Raw genomic sequence first — 23,250 nt, 5'->3', positions numbered from 1 at the left:
TTTTTCATGTTAATGCAAAAACCCAAAAAGGGAAAAAAATTCTCATACATATAAACATTTATAACATTTCTATCTTTCCCTTACTAAAAACTCTTTTCTTTCCCATCCCACTTCCCCCCCTTCCCGCCCCTCATCTCCCCTCCTCCCCCTCTGCAGACTCTAGCCCATTCTACTCTCTTGAGGCTTATTAATTTTTTTTGCTCACATCCTAGTTCATATTTTCCTATATTTCTCTTTCAATCCTGCTCTTTCCCATTTTTCCCATCTCCTGGAATAAACTCTCATCTTATCTTCCTGTATATGGTATGATCTTTCCATTCTACCTATCTGGTTTACTCAATTAATCCAGTCTTCCTCCTTCGGTACCTCAGCCTTCCGCCAAAACTTAGGTATCAACCCCTTCGCCGCATTCAAGAAGTACCAAATACCTGAGTCTTTATATCTATTTACAGATGTCTCCACATTGTGTAGGAGACACGTCGTTGGGTCTAACCCTATGTCAATTTCAGTTATTTCTTTAATCAATTTGACTATTATTTTCCAAAAAGCCTGGATTTTCGGACATTCCCACCATATGTGAAACACCGTGCCCATCTCTCCACATCCTCTCCAACACTTATTTGAGTTCTCCCCATTCATCCTGTGCTCTACACTCGGTGTAATGTGCCATCGTGTCACACACTTATAATTAACCTCAACCTCTCTCATACTAACATTATCGTGTATCAATCTAAACATCTTTCTCTGTCTGTCTTCATCAAACCCAACTCCCATATCTCTCTCCCATTTTGTGATAAAAATTAACTTTGTATTTGTGTCTAATTCTGTGAGTATTCTATACACTTTTGAAATACCGTGCTTCCCATCCCTTCGTGTCTCTAACAACCTTTCAAACATATTCCACTCCTGTTTTACTCTCAGGGGTTTCGGTAGATTTCCAATGAAACATTTCAATTGATGATATTTCCACTCATCTATTCTAATAAAAATATCTCCCTTCTTTATTAAATCTTTAAGTGGTCTCAATTCCCCCTTCACCAAAACATCTCTTAGTTGGGTATCCTCCTTTCTAAACCATCTCCCTGATATCTTATTTTTTCCCGGAGGAAAATAATCAGTATCTGTGAGAGGCATTAGTATAGAATTAAATTCCCATTTCATGCTTTTGTGTAAATTGTCCCATACCCTAAGAACATTTAAAGTGTAGGTACTTGTGCTTTCTTTGATTCCCCTGAACTGTGGTGGAACCCATATCATCTGGTTCAATCTAATGCCACTAAGTTCATTTTCTATTGTTACCCAACTTTTCCCCTTATGGTTAAATGTCCAGTCATATATTCTTGCTAAAACCACTGCTTTATAGTATCTCTTGACATCTGGTAGACCCAATCCCCCTTTCTCTTTAGTCCTGCTCAATGTTTCATATGCTATTCTAGGTTTTTTATTCTTCCATATGTATCTTGTTAACATTTTTTTCATTATCTTAAAGAAGGCTTCTGGGATTTTAATTGGTACCATTTGAAATCTATACAGTATTTTAGGCATAATTACCATTTTGACTAGGTTTATACATCCTATCCAGGATGGATTTCCTCCTTCTAATCTTTTTAAATCTTCCCTGATCTCATTTATCAAAGAGATATAGTTTAATCTATACAGATGCTTAGATGAGGCAGTGAGTTTTATTCCTAGGTATTTTATCTCTTTTTCTCTCCATATAAAGGGGAATTCTTTTTGTAGTTTTTCTTTTTCGTTCTTTGATATATTAATATTCAGGATCTCTGTTTTCGTTGGATTAATTTTTAAATTTGATAGTTCACCGTACTCCTTCAGGATCTTCATTATATTTGGGAGAGTTATTCGGGGATTCCCCATATAGAACAATAAGTCGTCCGCAAAGACCGCTACTCTGTGTTCTATGGATTCTATCTGAATTCCCTTTACCGATCCACTATTTCTTATTATTGACAACAAAAGTTCGAGTGACAATACATATAGCAGGGGGGACAGTGGGCAACCTTGTCTTGTACCATTAGACATTCCAATGGGTTTTGATCTCTCCCCATTTACCGTGATGATTGCAGTAGGCTCTCTATATAATTTACTTATCCACTCTCGCATTCTATCACCTATCCCCAGCACTTTTAAATTGTCCATCATAAAGCCCCAGTCCACTCTATCAAATGCCTTCTCTGCATCAATTGACAAGAGCACCACCGGGGCTTTCCCTTTTCTACTTTTCTGAATAAGCATCAGGGTTCTCAAGCCGTTATCTCTACCCTCTCTCCCCGGCACAAAGCCCACCTGATCTCCATGGATCCATTCAGGCATCAGATCCCTCAACCTGTTTGCTAACACCTTTGCATACAGTTTAGTGTCAGTGTTCAATAATGAGATAGGTCTATAGCTGGAGCACTGAGATGGATCTTTTCCCTCCTTTTGAATAAGCACTACATGGGCCTGTAGGGATTCTCTCCTCACTTCCATCCCACCTCCCAGAGCATTCATATATTTCTCCAGCTTGGGTAACAGTACTTCACTAAATTTCTTATAGTACTTAACTGTATAACCATCCGGGCCTGGGCTTTTCCCCCCCCCTGTGCTTTTTAATGCTATTTTAATTTCTTCCTGGGAGATTTCTGCGTCTAGGGAGTTCAACTGTGCTTCACTTAGTTTTGGTAATCCTGCATTTTTTAAGTATGTCATCTTTTTTTTATCAATTCCCTCTTGAGTTTCTTTTAGAGGGCCTTGGGGGCTAATATTATATAACTTTCTGTAATACTCCGTAAACACTTTAATAATCTCTTTATTTGAGTGGACCAACTCCCCCTTTGAGCTTTTTATCTTTTCTATATAGTTCCTATTTTTCTTTTTATTCAAAGCTCTCATTAGATATCTTCCTGGTCTGTCTCCCCATCTATATCTCTCGTTCAAAACCCTGTTGTATACTCTTCTCTTCTCTTCTCCTCATCCATCAACCTCTCTAGTTCATCTTTTTTATCCAATAACTTCTGTCTCGTATCTTTTGTTATTTTCTTCTTATGTATCTGCTCCAAGTCCAATATTTCTTTTAATAGCCCACTGACCCTCTCTCTTCTTTCCTTTTTCTTCCTTGCTCCTGCCGCAATCAAGATTCCTCTTATGAATACCTTATGGCTTTCCCAGACTGTAGCTATCAAAACTTCCTCTGTTTCGTTCTCCTTAAAGTATACCTTAATCTCTTTCTCGATTTTCTGAACTACCTCCTCATCCAGAAGAAGAACCTCATTTAACCTCCACCCTAATCCTCCAGTCCACCTTCTTCCCCATCCCATTTTCATTACGACCGGAGCATGATCCGAGAACGTCCTTGTCTCTATGTCAATTTTAACCAGATGATCTATAAGTTGATGGTCTATTAAGATGTAGTCTAATCTCCAGTATATCTCATGTGCATTAGAGAAGAAGGTATAGTCTCTGTCTTTCATATGCGTTATTCTCCAGGTATCCACTAGTTGACATTCATACATCACTTTCTTCAAAGCTCTCAGAGACCTACTCCCCTCTCTCTGCACAGAAGAGGTATTATCCCTTTGTGGATCCATACAGAAATTTAGGTCTCCAGCTACTATCAAACGCCCTTTTTTGAATTCCATTAATTTTTTCAACAGACCCTTCATATACATCTCCGGGTTTTTATTAGGGCAGTATATGTTGGCTAAAGTACACTCTATCCCCTGAAGTCTACCTTTTAAGAATAAAAACCTCCCCTCCGGGTCGGTTCTTCTATCCTCCAGCTCAAATCTCATATTCTTTGCCAAACCTATTGCAACCCCTTTTGCTCTTTTAATTGGAGAATCTGCATAGTACCATATTGGGTAGTGTTTGGATTTCAATTTCACGTTTGCCTCTATCTCAAAATGCGTCTCCTGTAAAAATACCACTGACGTCGCCCTATGATGTAACTCATTATACAACCTAAATCTCTTCCCTGGACAACTCAGCCCGTTCACATTATAAGTTATAAACTGTATTTCTTCCATCTTTCCCAATTAACTCCATCTTTCTTCCAGATTGCCTCTTCCTCTTTGTCCCTTCTGTCATGCAGAGTATTAACCCAATACCTCCTCCCCTCCCTCCCACCCAACTCCCATCCCACCCAACTCCCATCCCCTCCCCCCTCCCTCCCATTTTCCCAACCCACCCCCCTTCCTCCCCCTCCCCTCTTTTTAGGCCGATTGATTGCCTACCGATCATTTGTGGTAATACTATCCACTTTTGATTTAATCTATGGGGAAAAAAAAAACTCCAGCCATGGACAGCTTTCCACCCTTCCCCGCCTCCCCTTTAGCCCCTAAGTCCTACCAAAATATCTCAGTAACAGTGGTTTGAGGGCGGCAGGGACAAGGCGGAGAGAGACAGGAGGCAGAGAGAGAGAGAGAGACAAAAAAAAAAAAGAAAAAAAAAAGAAAAAATTAACTCTCTCCCCCTCCCTCCCCCCCCCCCCACCAGCCAATTGCCAGTCCTCTTTTCTTTTCGTTCTAATTTCCCAGTGTTCTTCTTCCCAGCCAGGAATCTCCATTCTTTGTAGTTTGAGGCTGTCGCAAAAATTTTTCAAATCTTCTGGGAACCTAAGATATGCTGTAATTCCATTTCTCCATCCTATTAGGCACTCAGGGGTCCCCCATCTATATTGCACCTTTTGTTCTTTCAATCTTTCCAATAGAGGTCTAAGGGTTCTCCTTCTCCATAGAGTCTCTGGTGACAAGTCCGCATATATCTGTAATTCCTTTCCTTCATACATAATTACTGCTTTTCCCTTTATCCTCTTCCAAATTTTATCTTTATCTAGGAATTCACAAAATTTGACAAGTATATCTCGTGGCCTATCCTTTCCCGAATTTCCTTGGAGTTTTCCTTGTCTAAAAATTCCTTCTATTTTAGTTTTTTCCATATTAATACTGTCCATTATGGAGTTTAATATTTTACAGACCTTCTCTTGCAAGTTTTCTCCTTTTGAGTTCTCTGGGACCCCACGTATCCTAATATTTCTCCTCCTATTCCTATTTTCTTGTATCTCAGCCTTATAAAGCAGTTTTTCTTGGGCTTTCCCCATGTTAATTATTTCTTTTTCCAATTCGGCAATAAATTGGGACTGATTTTTGACTTTTTCCTCAGTTTCTTCCACTCTCACCAAGAGGTGTCCCAAATCATTTCGAATATTTACAATTTCTTGTTTTATTGTTTTCTCCAGATCTTTGAACATTTCTGCCATTTCTTTTTTGTTTGGTATTTGTAGCTCTGTCTCCATCTCTATATTAGCCGGTATTTGTTGGCTGCTAATGTCAAGGCCTAGTCATAGTCTAGGGCTACTTTCCAGGCTTAGATCTACTTCACCTTTTCCACTTTTGCCCTGAGACCTTTCTGGGGTTATATTTCCCTGGGAAGTGTATTTTTTGATAGTACCAGTCTGAGTCCCTTTTAGCCCACTTCCTTTTGCGCTTTTATTTTTCATTCTCCTATTGCTCTTATTCTTCCTTATAGGCTCAGGGGTTAAGGAGAGATAACTATTAATATATACGTCACCACTTATCCACTCATTTGATTTTCAAATTTTTCATTCGTCTTTCCTCTTCTCCTTTTCACTGCTTTACATTTCCCACTCAAGGGGATCCCCTCTCTTCTCTCACACACTGCCTCTCCCAACAGCCCACAAGAAGCACGTAATTTATTGAGACTCGGTCAGAGTCACTCACCCTGCTCGTATCTCTCTTCTTTTCGGGGCCCGACCAGCATTTCTCTCTGTCCTTCAGCTGGGCAGTGTGTTCGTTTTAGGGGTTTCTCCAGAGAAGTCGTCCTCCTTTCTCTCTCCAATCCCTCGTGTCTCTCCTCCTTCAGAAGCAGGACTCAGAGCATTGGGCCATCCAGCAAGGCCCCAAACAACGGACCGACCAGCACGTCCCCCAACAGTCCAGCAACGGTCAAGGTCCCAGCCAACAAGCCGGCAGACAGAGCTCCGGGTAGAAACTGGCTGACAGGACTCTGAGCACTGGGCTAGGATGCGGAGCTCCGAGCAGTGAGCCTACCAGCAGGGCACCAGACTATCGGCACTAAAACAGGGGACCAGGCACTGGGCCGGCAACCGTGTTCCCAGGGGTAGGTCCGCAAGCCGAGCAGCTCCTCTCTCTCCGCGCCAAACACCGGCCGGCTTCCTGGTTTCCCAGTGATGCTTAGCAGCCGGTCACGTGGCTACCCCGCTCCACCTTCTCTCCCCGCAGCCCGACACACCTTCACCCCGAGCACCGGAGCTGGGTCCCTTCTCACGGATCAGCTCTCCCGCAGGGCTCCTCCATCCATCCAAGGGGGACCACCGCACCGCAGCTCCACATCACAGGTAGGGGTTTGGGGAGGTGGGTGAAGGAGCTTATCTGAGAGCTCCTACATCGGGCTCTTGTCAGCCGCCATGGTTAGGCTCCGCCCCCGGATCTCCCCGCTCCCCCTCTAGGGTGTGTTAAGCCCCATCCCCTGGTCCTTTTAACCTTCTATAATTAGGCTTTGGGCTTTGTAGAAAGAAATTATTTACTAGGAGATTATTGTTCTCAAGAAGGTCCCCACTGCTGGCATATCTGTGTATATGTGGTCCTTACCCAGTGAACATGGCACTGAACATTTGCCTCTGGCAAACAAATCAAATCTTTGGCAACCTTTTTATTATAACTAAATATGTATATGGCCCATGAGTTGCTGATAATCCATTAAAAGAACAAATATGTTCACTTTGAGTTTTGCTGTGAAGTGATATACTTTACATATATATTGTACAGGACACCAGGGTTGGGTCCTAAACAGTAGGTATAATTCCCCTCTGTCTGGGTTGTGGTATCTTTAAGTGGGACAATTTCAAGGTATGGTTAAATAGTCAGGGTTTTTCACCCATACAGGGTGAGGGATTCTGGGTTAGTCTAGCTGGAGAGGAGAGGACTGATTTTCAGTACTCTCTGGATTGCAAAGTCCTTGTTAGGGACCCAGAATTTAAGAGGTTCAAAGAGTTTTGGGAGAGAAGAATCTCCAAACCCTTATGCTAAGTACACATGGGGAGTTTTTGGTGGTTTTTTTTCATTCAACCCAGCGATCTAAATGAATGCCGTACTGACTAAGCGATGTTAGTGCAGTGATCTCTTACACTGATCAGCACTCACAGTCATTGGCTGCAAGCGCTAATCGGATTTTGTTTTCCAGCATGCCCGTTTGATAAATGCGTCATTAGACGGGCTTCTGTCGGACAGGCTGCTGTACACCTGAGCTGACTCATGAGGTTCATCAGAAACCAATAACAGCCCGTGTGTACCAGCTCTTACCCTTACTTTTAAAGGGACTCTGGTTTTGAAGGGGTTAAGCCACAGGCAAGTGGAGTCTTGAAATGGAACAGGAAACACCCAGCACCTGTCCATGAGGGAGTGTGAAGCGATACAAACTCAGGAGCAAGAGTGGCAAACTGTTTCATAAACTATGAATGGGGTATGTAGCGCTAGAGAACAGATAATAAACACGGGACTGTTTATGATATGAAGTACCAATACAGCAGTTCATATAATAGTTCAAACATTCCAGCCTGAAAAAATGGAAATGATCCAATGATGTTCCAGATCACAAACGATGAAATAAGAGAAATTAGTGAGGTTGTGCGCTTACCACAAATACACACAATATGAGCATTGTATGTAATTAACAGCAACCGGGCATCATGGTCTGGTCAACAGCCTGGGCACCATCTGGTCATATATGGACATCCGGGTCACAGGTACAACGCTATCCAGGCCCCTTCTGGCTTTCAAATCCAAAACACCACCTTGCATAAGCTCATTACAAACGAGCCGGGAGGCAAGAAAGCGCTAATAGTAAAGTACGTTTATTTAAGAACACAAGACAAAAACCAAGCAACCAGGACTCACATTGATATAATATAAATCCAGGCCCACATAGATCAGCTTCCTGATGGTCAGTGGTTCACTCAACATGCAGCGCATACAGATCAAAGTCCAATAGATAGGACCCTGGTGGCCAGTGGTATCACAAATACAAAGCCATAGAGTATAGTGAGTATTATTAGAAATATACTCATCCAGGTCAGGTGAGGTAGTTCCCTGGTGGCTAGTGGATCCCTAGTAGCAAAGGCTACTGTTTCATGACTGAGATTGCTAAACTGCTGGTGACTTGGCCTCTGGAACCCCTGGAGAAGTTCGTGACATTAATCCTGCATTAGACCAGATTTATGTGGGTGGTGACCCACAAGTGTATAGACAATTTGTTTTCTTGTCTATGCTGATGGAAGCAATTTTGTTTTGGACTGTTTATTTAATTGAATAAAGACTACCACTTTTACAAGCAGCTGCTGGTGGGCTTGGGCTCCATTTTACATAACGTATATTTATCGCTATGTAGATACTCATATGCATATGGTCAGACAGACTGTTTGGTAACTACTGGACCTGCGTTTACACATTAAAAGGAAGATCCTCAGGATAGAAAGGAAATGGCAGACCCTTAATCTTCTAATCATGTTCAAAAGGCTATTCTTTGAAAACACATACTTATGTTAAAGCTTCAAAACACAAACCCTTATGTTAATTGCTCAAATGGGTAATTGTTCATAGTTTAATGTCCTAGGAAGAGCTGAAAAAGTTGTCCCTAATGGGGTTTTTTTCCAATTACTGCAGGTAGGGTATTTTGTTAACAACAAGATTAAAAGTGTCTGATCAACTAATCAGATTCCTGTACACCTGTATATCAAGGGAAGATTGTTTTGCTAAAAATGGGAGAATGATGGAAAGAATGGCCTAGGGCAGTGGTCGGCAAGCCGCGGCTCACGAGCCACATGCGGCTCTTTACACATTTTAATGCGGCTCTTCTGTGTGCCGGGCGCCCGCTCCCCTCCCTCCTCTCGGTCGGCCGCCCCAAAAGTCAAGACTCTGCAGCTAGCCCAGCAATGGGCAAACTACGGCCCGGCGGACCTTTTAATCCCGCTGAGCGTGGCAAACATTGGCTGTCAGGATGTAGGCGGGGCAGCGTGACAAACTCCTCTCCTCTCACAGTCCGCCCTGAAGACCGGAACGGCGCGGGAACACGGCGAGAGGAACGCGCGGAGCAATGGTAAGTGAATTGACACAATATGGGGAATGAAATACTATAGGGGGGGATGAATTACTATAGGGGGGATGAATTACTATGGGGGATGAATTACTATATGGGGGATGAATTACTATATGGGGGATGAATTGCTATGGGGGATGAATTACTATGGGGGATGAATTACTATGGGGGATGAATTACTATGGGGGATGAATTACTATATGGGGGATGAATTACTATATGGGGGATGAATTACTATGGGGGATGAATTACTATATGGGGGATGAATTACTATATGGGGGATGAATTACTATGGGGGATGAATTACTATATGGGGGATGTATTTTCAGTTTTAAAAATGTGGCTCTCAAAATAAATTTCAATCGTGGTTTTGGCGAGATTTGGCTCAGTTGAAAAAAAAGGTTGCCCACCACTGGCCTAGGGCAGTGATGGCGAACCTTTTTAAGCCCAAGTGCCCAAACTGCAACACAAAACCAACGTATTTTTTTCAAAGTGCCAACACTGCAATTAAACCTGAAGTATGGGCACTGACTGGTGGCACTGACTGGTGGCACTGGCTGATAGCACCAACTGGGGGCACTGATGGGCGGCACTGCTGGGCAGCACTGATGGGCGGCCCTGCTGGGCAAAAAGTGGAATAAAGTGCAACAGCGCTAGGTGTCTAATAATTAATCAAATGAATAAATGAATATGTGAATTATTGGATTAATTAGTTAAGCTGCTGGCATAGGAAGTAAACCTCAAAAAAACTTCGGATAGTATGTGATAAAAATATGCAGCGCTCATGTGTTGGAAATCAACCTGATCACATATATTAAGCAAGATACATGAAAGGAATAAACCGTTAATATAAAGCATATTAAGCTCGTGACTTCTGTGGTGCATCCGATGTTTAGAAACCAGAGGGAAATTCGTGACTCTTGTGGTGAAAAAACTGAGAATAGCTTGCACTAACCAGATGTCTCAGCACATGGAGCATGGAGTAATTAAGACCTACTCCTGGTACTCTGAAAGGAAGCCACTGAAGGGGATGATGTCATCTTATCTCTCGCCACTAGATGTCATGTTCCCAGGACAGCAGGACGGGGATCCCAGAGATGTACATCAGCCAATGGAGGGATTAATCCAGCATGTCAGTCAGCAACCCACAGGAGACCAAGAGGAACCAAGCACCTTCAAAAGGCCCGGGCTCCCTCCAAAATAAGAGAGCCACAGGCCAGAAGCTTTGATAGTGTAGTATTGTATTTATTTAGCAGTAATTTCAAAATGGTAAAAACACACTTACAAAATTTCAATTGCAGAAGCATGGGGCAGCTAAATGATAAGTCCAGACATTTGGGGGGCACCTACCTGACGCGTTTCGTGTGACTGGGCAGCACTGATGGGCAGCACTGCTAATCAGTGCCCTGATTATTAGTGCAGATCTCCCCTGTCACATCTGCTGGTTATCGGCAGTACTTTCTTCACGCTGTGACAGCTTGAAGAAAGTGCAGCTGATAACCAGGAACTGTATTTACATTGTGATCAGCTGTGCCATTGGACACAGCTGATCACATGGTAAAAGGCCATTGTGATTTGCCTTTTACTTTATCATGTGATCACCTGTGTCCATAGGGTGCACGCCACTGGACATCCACGAACGCTTTCCCAGAACTAGACAACCGTGCTGTAGCCAACTTTCGGCTATAGCATGGTTGGGAAGCAGTTAATCTCACCTCCGGCAGTGTCGATGTGGCTTCCAACCCGGCAGCTCATTCCCATCCATGTTGAATACGTCGCCCCTGGTCCCGAAGAAGTGTGGGAACTGCTTTCTCTCGTTCACGCACATCTTGGGAGACATGTGGTAGATGTAGTTCTCTGGGGGGTGCGGTGTGGACGAGATCTGGATGGCATTTTACCCCTGTACAAATCATTAGTAACACCTCATCTGGAATATGCAGTTCAGTTTTGGGCACCAATTCACAAAAAGAACATTGGGGAACTGGAGAAAGTACAGAGAAGGGCAACCAAACTGATAAGAGGCATGGAGGAGCTCAGCTATGAGGAAAGATTATAGGAACTGAATTTATTCTCTCTTGAGAAGAGGAGATTAGGGGGGATATGATCAACATGTATAAATACATCAGTGGTTCAAATAGTGAACTTGGTGTAGAGCTATTCATCCTGAGGTCATCACAAAGGACAAGGGGGCATTCTTTACGGCTGGAGAAAAAGAAATTTAATATCCAAACACAGAAAAGGTTTCTTCAGAGTAAGAGCTGTGAAAAGGTGGAATAGACTCCCTCAAGAGTTGGTTCTGTCCAGCTCAGTAGATTGCTTTAAAAAAGGCCTGGATTCTTTCTTGGATACACAGAATATAGCTGTATACTAACATTTATAGGTAAAATTGATCCAGGGAATATCTGATTGCTTCTTGGGGAATCAAGAAGGAAATTTTTTTCCCTGCAGGAGCAAATTGGATCATGCTTTACTGGTTTTTTGCCTTCCTCTGGATCATCTGTGGGTATAGGATTATAACATTTTTATTTTCTTTTTTTAATGGTTGAACTGGATGGACTTTTGTCTTTTTTCAGCCAAACTAACTATGTAACTATGACACTCCCACCACCATGCTTGACAGTAGGAAAGACACACTTGTCTTTGTACTTCTCACCTGATTGCCGCCACACACGCTTGACACCATCTGAACCAAATACCTTTATCTTGGTCTCATCAGACCACAGGACATGGTTCCAGTAATCCTTGTCCTTAGTCTGCTTGTCTTCAGCAAACTGTTTGTGGGTTTTCTTGTACATCATCTTTAGAAGAGGCTTTCTTCTGGGATGACAGCCATGCAGACCAATTTGATGCAGTGTGTGGCATATGGTCTGACCACTGACAGGTTGACCCCTCACGCCTTCAACCTCTGCAGCAATGCTGGGAGCATTCAGACATCTATTTCCCAAAGACAACCTCTGGATATGACGCTGAGCACGTGCACTCAACTTCTTTGGTCGACCATGGCTATGTCTGTTCTGAGTGGAACCTGTCCTGTTAAACTGCTGTATGGTCTTGGCCACCATGCGGCAGCTCATTTTTGGGGTCTTGGAAATCTTCTTATAGTCTAGGCCATCAGATCCTCAAAGTTATTTGCTGTGAGGTGCCATGTTGAACTTCCAGTGACCAGTATGAGAGAGTGAGAGCGATAACACAAAATTTAACACACCTGGTCCCTATTCACACCTGAAACCTTGAAATACTAATGAGTCACATGTCAGGGAGGGAAAATGGCTAACTAGGCGCAATTTGGACATTTTCACTTAGGGGTGTACTCACTTTTGTTGCCAGCAGTTTAGACACTAATGGCTGTGTGTTGAGTTATTTTGAGGGGACAGCAAAAGTACACTGTTTTACAAGCCGTACACTTTTCTACTTTACATTGTAGCAAAGTGTCATTTCTTCAGTGTTGTCACATGAAAAGATATAATAAAATAGTTACAGAAATGTGAGGAATGTACTCATGTCTGTGAGATACTGTATATAATGGCTATGGGCTGAAAGTGCACACTCTCAGGTTTAATTTGAGGGTATGTACATCAAAATTGGAGGAACAGTTTAGGAATTACAGCTCTTAAGAGTAGCCATCCCCCCTTTTTCAAGGGACCAAAAGTAATTGGACAATTTAAGCAAAAGCTGTTTCATGGCCAAGTGTGGTCTACTCCTTCCTTATTTCTTTTTTTTTTTTTCCTAAAATATTTTTATTAGAAGAAATATATAGCATATACAACTATGGATCACAGTCTGAACATAGACATAGCATGTTACCTCCCGTTTCACAGACGGGCCATGGATTTAAACTGCAATACAGCTCAAGATGGGTTATAACTAGAGATGAGCGCATTATTCAAAAATTCGATTCGGCTGATTCGCCAAATTTGCGGGAGAAATTCGATTCGATGTGAATTTATTCGCCGCGAATTTAACTTATTTAAAGGGTTTCTAGGCTTCAGAGAGCCTCTATATTAGTGCAGAACACTGTACCTTTAATTTAAATGCCCTTGGAGTCTGCTGGGGAAGAGAAATAATACTGTCAGTCAGTATGACATGCAGATGAGTGCCGTCGATCTTAGAATCACCGCACACTTCACTCATTTGGGCAGTCACGGGGCACAACGAAGAAGAAGAAGAAGAAGAAGAAGAATGAAAAGAAGAATGAAAGGAGAAGAAGAAGAATGAAAAGAAGAAGAAGAAGAATGAAAAGAAGAATGAAAAGAAGAAGAAGAAGAATGAAAAGAATAAGAAGAAGAATGAAAAGAAGAATGAAAAGAAGAAGAAGAAGAATGAAAAGAAGAAGAAGAAGAATGAAAAGAATGAAAAGAAGAATGAAAAGAAGAAGAATGAAAAGAAGAAGAATGAAAAGAAGAAGAAGAAGAATGAAAAGAAGAATGAGAAGAAGAATGAAAAGAAGAATGAGAAGAATGAAAAGAAGAATGAAAAGAAGAAGAAGAAGAATGAAAAGAAGAAGAAGAAGAATGAAAAGAAGAATGAAAAGAGAGCCTCTATATTAGTGCAGAACACTGTACCTTTAATTTAAATGCCCTTGGAGTCTGCTGGGGAAGAGAAATAATACTGTCAGTCAGTATGACATGCAGATGAGTGCCGTCGATCTTAGAATCACCGCACACTTCACTCATTTGGGCAGTCACGGGGCACGACGAAGAAGAAGAAGAAGAAGAAGAAGAATGAAAAGAAGAATGAAAGGAGAAGAAGAAGAATGAAAAGAAGAAGAATGAAAAGAAGAATGAAAAGAAGAAGAAGAAGAATGAAAAGAATAAGAAGAAGAATGAAAAGAAGAATGAAAAGAAGAAGAAGAAGAATGAAAAGAAGAAGAAGAAGAATGAAAAGAAGAATGAAAAGAAGAAGAATGAAAAGAAGAAGAAGAAGAATGAAAAGAAGAATGAGAAGAAGAATGAAAAGAAGAATGAGAAGAATGAAAAGAAGAATGAAAAGAAGAAGAAGAAGAATGAAAAGAAGAAGAAGAAGAATGAAAAGAAGAATGAAAAGAAGAAGAAGAAGAATGAAAAGAAGAAGAAGAAGAATGAAAAGAAGAATGAAAAGAAGAAGAAGAAGAATGAAAAGAAGAAGAAGAAGAAGAATGAAAAGAAAAGAAGAAGAAGAAGAATGAAAAGAAGAAGAAGAAGAATGAAAAGAAGAAGAAGAAGAATGAAAAGAAGAATGAAAAGAGAAGAAGAAGAATGAAAAGAAGAAGAAGAAGAATGAAAAGAAGAAGAAGAAGAATGAAAAGAAGAAGAAGAATGAAAAGAAGAATGAGAAGAAGAATGAAAAGAAGAATGAAAAGAATGAAAAGAAGAATGAAAAGAAGAATGAAAAGAAGAAGAGAAGAATGAAAAGAAGAAGAATGAAAAGAAGAATGAAAAGAAGAAGAAGAATGAAAAGAAGAAGAATGAAAAGAAGAATGAAAAGAAGAAGAAGAAGAATGAAAAGAAGAATGAAAAGAAGAAGAAGAAGAATGAAAAGAAGAAGAAGAATGAAAAGAAGAATGAAAAGAAGAAGAAGAAGAATGAAAAGAAGAAGAAGAAGAATGAAAAGAAGAAGAAGAAGAATGAAAAGAAGAATGAGAAGAAGAATGAAAAGAAGAATGAGAAGAAGAATGAAAAGAAGAATGAAAAGAAGAATGAAAAGCAGAAGAAGAAGAATGAAAAGAAGAAGAAGAAGAAGAATGAAAAGAAGAATGAAAAGAAGAAGAATGAAAAGAAGAAGAATGAAAAGAAGAATGAAAAGAAGAAGAATGAAAAGAAGAAGAAGAAGAATGAAAAGAAGAATGAAAAGAAGAAGAAGAAGAATGAAAAGAAGAAGAAGAAGAATGAAAAGAAGAAGAATGAAAAGAAGAATGAAAAGCAGAAGAAGAAGAATGAAAAGAAGAAGAAGAATAAAAAGAAGAATGAAAAGAAGAAGAATGAAAAGAAGAAGAAGAATGAAAAGAAGAAGAAGAAGAATGAAAAGAAGAATGAGAAGAAGAATGAAAAGAAGAATGAGAAGAATGAAAAGAATAATGAAAAGAAGAAGAAGAAGAATGAAAAGAAGAAGAAGAAGAATGAAAAGAAGAATGAAAAGAAGAAGAAGAATGAAAAGAAGAAGAATGAAAAGAAGAAGAATGAAAAGAAGAATGAAAAGAAGAAGAAGAAGAATGAAAAGAAGAAGAATGAAAAGAAGAAGAAGAAGAATGAAAAGAAGAAGAAGAAGAATGAAAAGAAGAAAGAAAAGAAGAAGAAGAAGAATGAAAAGAAGAATGAAAAGAAGAAGAAGAATGAAAAGAAGAAGAGGAATGAAAAGAAGAAGAATTCCAGTACAGCAAAAAGTGTATCTGCAGAGAGCTCCGCTATTTCTGACAGTTCTCTGACAGTTCTGACAGTTCATTTACAGCGGTTGAAACATTGTATCTATTTATTTCCGAATAAAAACATCTGTATCCTAAATGGAAACAAATAGATACAATGTTTCAACCGCTGTAAATGAACTGTCAGAACTGTCAGAGAACTGTCAGAAATAGCGGAGCTCTCTGCAGTGACACTTTTGCCGGCTGATCGGGGAAAATTCGATTCGTGCATCCGAAGTTTGCTAAAATTCGGATTCGATGCGAATCGAATTTTTCCTAATATTCGAAACGAATTCCACTTCGCCAAGTTCGATTCGCTCATCTCTAGTTATAACATTATATCAAGTGTATATTGCAAACCAGCAGATAAACAGTATAGCAGATAAGTCAATATTGATATATTTTATATTGACCTATATACAGTCATGGCCGAAATTGTTGGCACCCTTGATATTTCTCCAGGAAATCATGTATTTCTCACGAAACGTATTGCATTAACACATGTTTTGCTATACACATGTTTATTCCCTTTGTGTGTATTGGGACAAAACAAAAAAAGGGAGGAAAGAAAGCAAATTCGACATAATGTCACACAAACCTCCAAAAATGGGCTGGACAAAAGTATTGGCACCCTTTCACAACTGCGGATAAATAAGAATGTTACAAGCATGTGATGCTCCTGTAAACTCACCTGGGGCAAGTAACAGGTGTGGGCAATATAGAAATCACACCTGAAAGCAGATAAAAAGGAGAGACGTTCACTTAACCTTTGCATTGTGTGTCTGTCTGTGCCACACTAAGCATGGACAACAGAAAGAGGAGACGAGAACTGTCTGAGGACCTGAGAACCAAAATTGTGGCAAAATATCAACAATCTCAAGGTTACAAGTCCATCTCCAGAGAACTAGATTTGCCTTTGTCCACAGTGCGCAACATTATCAAGAAGTTTGCAACCCATGGCACTGTAGCTAATCTCCCTGGTCGTGGACGGATGAGGAAAATTGATGAAAGATTGCAACGCAGAATAGTCCGGATGGTGGATAAGCAGCCCCAAACATGTTCCAAAGACATTCAAGCTGTCCTGCAGGCTCAGGGAGCATCAGTGTCAGCGCGAACTATCCGTCGACATTTAAATGAAATGAAACGCTATGGCAGGAGACCCAGGAGGACCCCACTGCTGACACAGAGACATAAAAAAGCAAGACTACAGTTTGCCAAAATGTACTTGAGTAAGCCAAAAGCCTTCTGGGAAAACGTCTTGTGGACAGATGAGACCAAGATAGAGCTTTTCGGTAAAGCACATCATTCTACTGTTTACCGAAAACGGAATGAGGCCTACAAAGAACAAAACACAGTACCTACGGTAAAATATGGTGGAGGTTCAATGATGTTTTGGGGTTGTTTTGCTGCCTCTGGCACTGGGTGCCTTGACTGTGTGCAAGGCATCATGAAATCTGAGGATTACCAAAGGATTTTGGGTCGCACTGTAGGGCCCAGTGTCAGAAAGCTGGGTTTGCGTCCAAGATCCTGGGTCTTCCAGCAGGACAATGACCCCAAACATACGTCAAAAAGCACTCAGAAATGGATGGCAAAGAAGCGCTGGAGAGTTCTGAAGTGGCCAGCAATGAGCCCAGATCTAAATCCCATTGAACACCTGTGGAGAGATCTTAAAATTGCTGTTGGGAAAAGGTGTCCTTCCAATAAGAGAGACCTGGAGCTGTTTGCAAAGGAAGAGTGGTCCAAAATTCCGGGTGAGAGGTGTCAGAAGCTTATTGATGGTTATAGGAAGCGACTGATTTCAGTTATGTTTTCCAAAGGGTGTGCAACCAAATATTAAGTTAAGGGTGCCAATACTTTTGTCCAGCCCATTTTTGGGGTTTTGTGTGACATTATGTCATATTTGCTTTTCTGCCTCTGTTTTATATTTGTTCCAATACATACAAAGGGAATAAACATGTGTATAGCAAAACATGTGTTAATGCAATACCTTTTTTGTGTGAAATACTTGATTTTCAGGAAAAATATCAAGGGTGCCAACAATTTCGGCCATGACTGTATTAGCAAGCTCTTATGCTAAGGGACTGTGGCGTGTTGGGTTAGGGTAGCACATGATGATGTGTATGTTATGGTTTGCGTGTCCATATAAGGAGTATGTGATTTACGTAAAATTAGTCACACCTGTATGAAGGTAAATGCCCTATTTTGTTGGCGATACATAAATAATAAGAGCGTATAAAGGGTGTGAGATAAAGAGAAGTCAGAAAGGAGAATGGTTAGAGAAAGATTTGTAGAGTGATATAGTGGGGAGGGATATGGGAGGAGTAAGGAAAAAAAAGGGGGGGGGGATGGGTAAGGGGTAGAGGGGATGTAGAATGGATAATTGCGGGTAAAATAGATCACATCACATCACATTTTGTACAAGTTGAGCCAGAAAGATAGTCATATAGCTTAAGATGCAGTATGTGCAAGATCGGTCAATGGGGCAACATGTGGGCTAAAAACCCGGAAAGGCATGCCACGATGCAGACCCACAGCCCATCCAAACGAGCATCAAGTGCGTCCCCGGTGAACAGCGTGCTCCCCATTACAGCAATGTGTCCAATTATTCAGTCATGGGTATAGATTGTTCATGTACTAGTAGGTAATAAGTAGAAGTGGTTTTGAAATGACTCCAACAGGCCCATGTCTTCCTGAATCTCTCACGATGTTTTATTTCTTAATCAATTAAGCAGGTAAAAAGGTCTGGAGTTGATTCTAAGTGTGGTATTTGCATTTGGGTGATTTTCACAAATTTTGAACATAAATACACATCGAGAGTTGATTTTTGCTTTACGTTTTATTCTTGACGATAATGCACTATATATAGTTTTCTGTTTTTTTGAGGTACTTGTGGATACTAAAGAGTTAGTTTTGGAGATGGATCAATTGAGTGGTGGATGCGCAGGATCTTCTCTATGGTAAAGAAAAACCCATTCACAACATCCAGACAAGTGAAGGACACTCTCCAGGAGGTGAGTGTATCATTGTCAAAGTCTACAATCAAGAGAAGACTTCATGAGAGCAAATACAGAGGGTTCGCCACAAGGTGCAAAACATTCATAAGCCTGAAGAATAGAAAGCCAGATTACTTTGGCAAAAAACATCTAAAAAATCCAGACCAGTTCTGGAAAAGCATTCTTTGGATGGATGAAACTAAGAAAAATCTTTACCAGAATGACAGGAAGATAAAAGGGTGGAGGAGGCTTGGAACAGCTCATGATCCAAAGCACACAACATCATCTGTAAAACATGGTGGAGGCAGTGTGATGGCATGGGCAAGTTGATTGGACAGCGCTTCACAGTACAGATGGACAATGATCCAAAACACATTGCAAAAGCAACCCAGGAAAAGAAGGGGAATATTCTGCAATGGCCGAGTCAATCACCTGATCTCAACCCAATTGAGCATGCATTTCACTTGCTGAAGGAAAAACTAAAGGCAGAAATACCCACAAAGAACAACTGAAAACAGCTGCAGTTAGAGCCTGGCAAAGCATCAGAAAGGAGGAAACCCAGTGTTTGGTAATGTCCATGGGTTCCAGACTTCAGGCAGTCATTGCCAGTAAAGGATTCTCAACAAAATATAAAAAATTTGCATTTTATTTATGATTATATTCATGTCAGGAAGATGCTCGCCATAGTGCACAGCGGCGCAGGCGCAGATGTGCGAGGGCCGTTCTGCTGCTCATAGTCGTGTGCATTTGCATTCACGCATGCGCACACACACGACAACCCTTTGCTAATGTTAGCGCCAATCAGACTATTTAAACCCAGCAGCACTATTAGCCTGTGCGGTCTAATCTGCAGCTCCCCCTCCTGTATTCCTGTGCCTGATCCTGTTCCTGTGACTGATTACCTGTGATTGACCCCAGCTTGCTTCTTGGACTCTGCCTCTGCCTTCTGATTCTGCCTGATCTGCTCCCACCAACACTGACCCAGGCTTGTGACCTGACCATTCTCCTGTTTACTGTTCATGTCTGCTCCGCTTCTCTGTTACCGACCCGGCTTGTCTGACCCTGCATACAGTCTGCTACCAGCCTGCTTCACTGCCTGCCTGCCTGCTCTGCTGCCAGCCTGCGCTGCCACCAGCCGGTCCATCCATCCCATCTCCCAGCAAAGTGCCAGCAATCCCTGCACAGACTACTGGATCAAACAGGCACTCATACCTCGCCGTGCTCTTGTGGTTGCTGTTCCACCTTCAGTGGCCCTTGAACCGAAGCTGTATGAGAGGCCTTCCTCCTGCCATCAGGCTCACAAGTAAGGTACGTGACAATTCATTTGTCCAATTACATTTGAGCCCCTGAAAATGGAGGGATTGTGTATAAAAATGGTTGCAGTTCCTAAAATTTGTACTTGATATTTATGTTCAACCTCTTGAATTAAAGCTGAATGTCTGCACTTTAAATTCATTTGGATTGTTTAGTTTTAATTTATTCTGGTGGCATACAGGGCCAAAAGTGTGGAAATTGTGCCTGTACCTAACTGTATATACGTGATTTTTGCGCACAGCTGCCACCGTGTAGCAGTATTTCTGCTATGGGGCTGAGCTAAAGAGGTTAATATAAAGTAATAAAGCTCAGCTAATGAGAAAATTTAAATGTTTTTAGTCTGCTAGAACTGTGAATTGGCCACTGTGAGTAGTCCATTGTGTTTTGCATCTGCAATGCATAATAAACTGTGTGTACAGTCTAAACTGTTTTTTTTTTGTTTTGGATATTCCAGGAAAGGGTAAAACCTGTGCACCTGTCTGTGTACCATTAGGGAGATTTCCCTTCACTTCCTGTTGAGAACAGGAAGTTAAATTAAATTGGAAATTGAGGGAACAAGACCAGATGTCCCCATTAGAAGATTACTCCTCATCTCATGTTTTCTTTGTTTTTTTTAAATCCCCCATGCCTTCTGTCTTGGTGACTGTGCTTACAAGTACAAATAGGAGTGAATCTCCCCAGTGTTAAAAAAGCATATGGTTTTGGAAAAAACAAATCTACAAACTCGCCCATGTGGATGCAGCATTAATCTGATGCTACATCTTTCCCCTTTAAGACCGAGTCACCGGCTCTGTGCTCTGCCCCTCTAGCAATCACTAAGGATGTGGAGGGGGCGGGATCAGCTGGATCAGGCTTTCAACAGCGTTGAGAAGTTGAGCCAGCTGAAAGTCAGGCATCTGGTTGGATCCAGACTTTAAAGTTTTGTTCCCTCCAGAGTTTGGACCAGCTGAGTGATGTCAATCAACAGTGGATTTAACCCACTGTCGGCTGAATCTGGGTCACAGCAGTGCAGAACAAAGAGAGCTTTTCATTTAACACAAACAACAGGGTGATTAAACCTTTCCCACTCTAAAACTTAAAAAGAAGTTTTGCCTTACACTTGCCTTACACCTTTTACTTTGGTGGTTTCTATGATTTTAAAGCTGGCCGTACAGTATACAGTATATTTTATATGCCATTTGACACTTAACACATTTCAATTCACTGACAAATACAATCTGTCAGTGAGGAAGGATTTGGTTAGTCCCCCCACCAATGAAGGGGAATAGTTTTTTTTTTTTTTGTTTTTTTTTTTACAAAAGAGGGTACAGTCATGGCCAAAAATATTGGCACCCCTGCATTTCTGTCAGACAACCCACCACTGTGCCAAGAAAATTGTTGCTATTACAAATGTTTAGGCATTCTCATGTTTATTTCTTTTGTTTCTATTGGTATGACACAAAAACGTGAAGAAACAAAAAGCCCAATCTGACACATTCCACGCAAAACTCCAGAAATGGACTGAACAAAATTATTGGCACCTTCTCAAAATCGTGAGAAATAATTGCATTCCAAGTTTGTAATGCACCTGTAATTTGTAAATAAACTCACCTGTATCAATTAACAGGTGCTGATAATATAGAAATCACACCAGCAGTCAGTTAAAATGGTGAAAAATTGACTCAATCATTCTGTTTTGTATCTCTGTGTGCCACATGGAGTATAGCGAAGAGAAAGAGCAAATAATTGTTTGAGGATTTGAGAGCAAATATTGTGGAAAAGCATAGACAATCTAAAGGTTACAAGTCCATCTCCAGAGATCTTAATGTTCCTGTGTCCACTGTGCAGAACATTGTCAATAAGTTTACAGCCCATGACACTGTAGTTAGTCTCCCTGGACATGGATGAAAGAGAAACATTGTTCAAAGATTGCACCAAAGGATTGTTCAACTGGTGGATAAACAACCTCGATCAACTTCTAGACAAATTCAAGCTGACCTTCAGGCACAGGGTGCAACTGTATTAGCTTGCACTATATATCTCCATCTGAATGAAAAGAGACGCTATGGTAGGAGAGCCAGGAGGACCCCATTGCTGACACAAACATAAAAAAGCCAGATCGGAGATTGCCAAAACATACCTGAGTAAGCCAAGATCCTTTTGGAAGAATGTGCTGTGGACACATGAAACACAATTACAGCTTTTTGGTAAAGCCCATCATTCTCCTGTTTTAATAAACAAGAAATAAACAAGAGAATGCCTAAACATTAGTAATTGCAACAATTTTCTGGCCAAAGGGGTGCATTATCTGACAGAAATGCAGGGGTATTTTTGGCCATGACTGTGCATGGTTGCAACATCCATGCAGACCTATTGGCAGTAACAAAATAAAATATAAAAAGAGTTAAAGTGTTTATTGGAATAATGCTATAATCTAGGTATTTTAAACTTAAAATAAAAACAGCTTGTATTTCCTTCAGCACCAAGAATCCCCAGGAATATATTACCTACAAATGTTTCACAAAAACCTAGATAAACCCCATGACCAACCCATTTTTAGTGACATTGATTCTCTGACATCTAGAGCAGGTGAGTACATTGTTTTTTCTTTCTAACCCTGGTGAGCAAGTTACCTTCCTGCTTGGGGGATACAAAATATGCAGTTACTAGTCTTAGTAGATTGCGGTGGAAGAGGAGTTAACATCTTTATACAGGAGTATTCCCATACACATGGTCTAATTGCAGTTTAACACTATTTAGAGGTTTGATGACAACCAGACAAGGAAATAGAGTTCATTGTGGCTAAATACTTTTATTTTTAATAAACAATATAATTTACAAAGGAGACGTGTAGTCATGGATGCTACATTTTGCACTGAGTAAATCTTTATGGGAAAATGGGTAGGTGAGGTGGTTTTTAGGGCTACTACTCTTTTGTTTACGGGAGAGGTGGAGATCTATCAATGATATTTTGTTTATTTGGGATGAAGACCAAACATCTTTAACTGATTTTATGAGAGAATTAAATATGAACAATCTTAACCACTTGCCCTCCTGAGGATTTACCCCCCTTTCTGACCAGGCCTCTTTTTGCTACTCGGCGCTGCACTAATTCAACTGATAATTGCGCTGTCATGCAATGCTGCACCCAAACGAAATTTACGTCCTTTTTTTCACACAAATAGAGCTTTCGTTTGGTGGTATTTGATCACCTGTGCACTTTTTATTTTTCATGCTATAAACAAAAAATGACAAAAAATTTTGAAGAAAAATGGTATTTTTTACTTTCAGCTATAAAAAATATATAGTAAACTCAAAGTTATTTATAAATTTAGGCCAAAATGTATTCTGCTACATGTTTTTGGTAAAAAAAATCCCAATAAGTGTATATTGATTGCTTTGTGTGAAAGTTATAGCGTCTACAAACTATGGTATAGATACTGCAATTTACGCTATTTT

The sequence above is a fragment of the Staurois parvus genome, unplaced genomic scaffold (assembly GCF_062004578.1).
Source record: "Staurois parvus isolate SC_StPar_1 unplaced genomic scaffold, SC_StPar_1.0 ptg000243l, whole genome shotgun sequence".
Taxonomy (NCBI): domain Eukaryota; kingdom Metazoa; phylum Chordata; class Amphibia; order Anura; family Ranidae; genus Staurois; species Staurois parvus.
The sequence above is the reverse complement of the archived record's forward strand: the minus strand, read 5'-3'. Positions refer to the sequence as shown.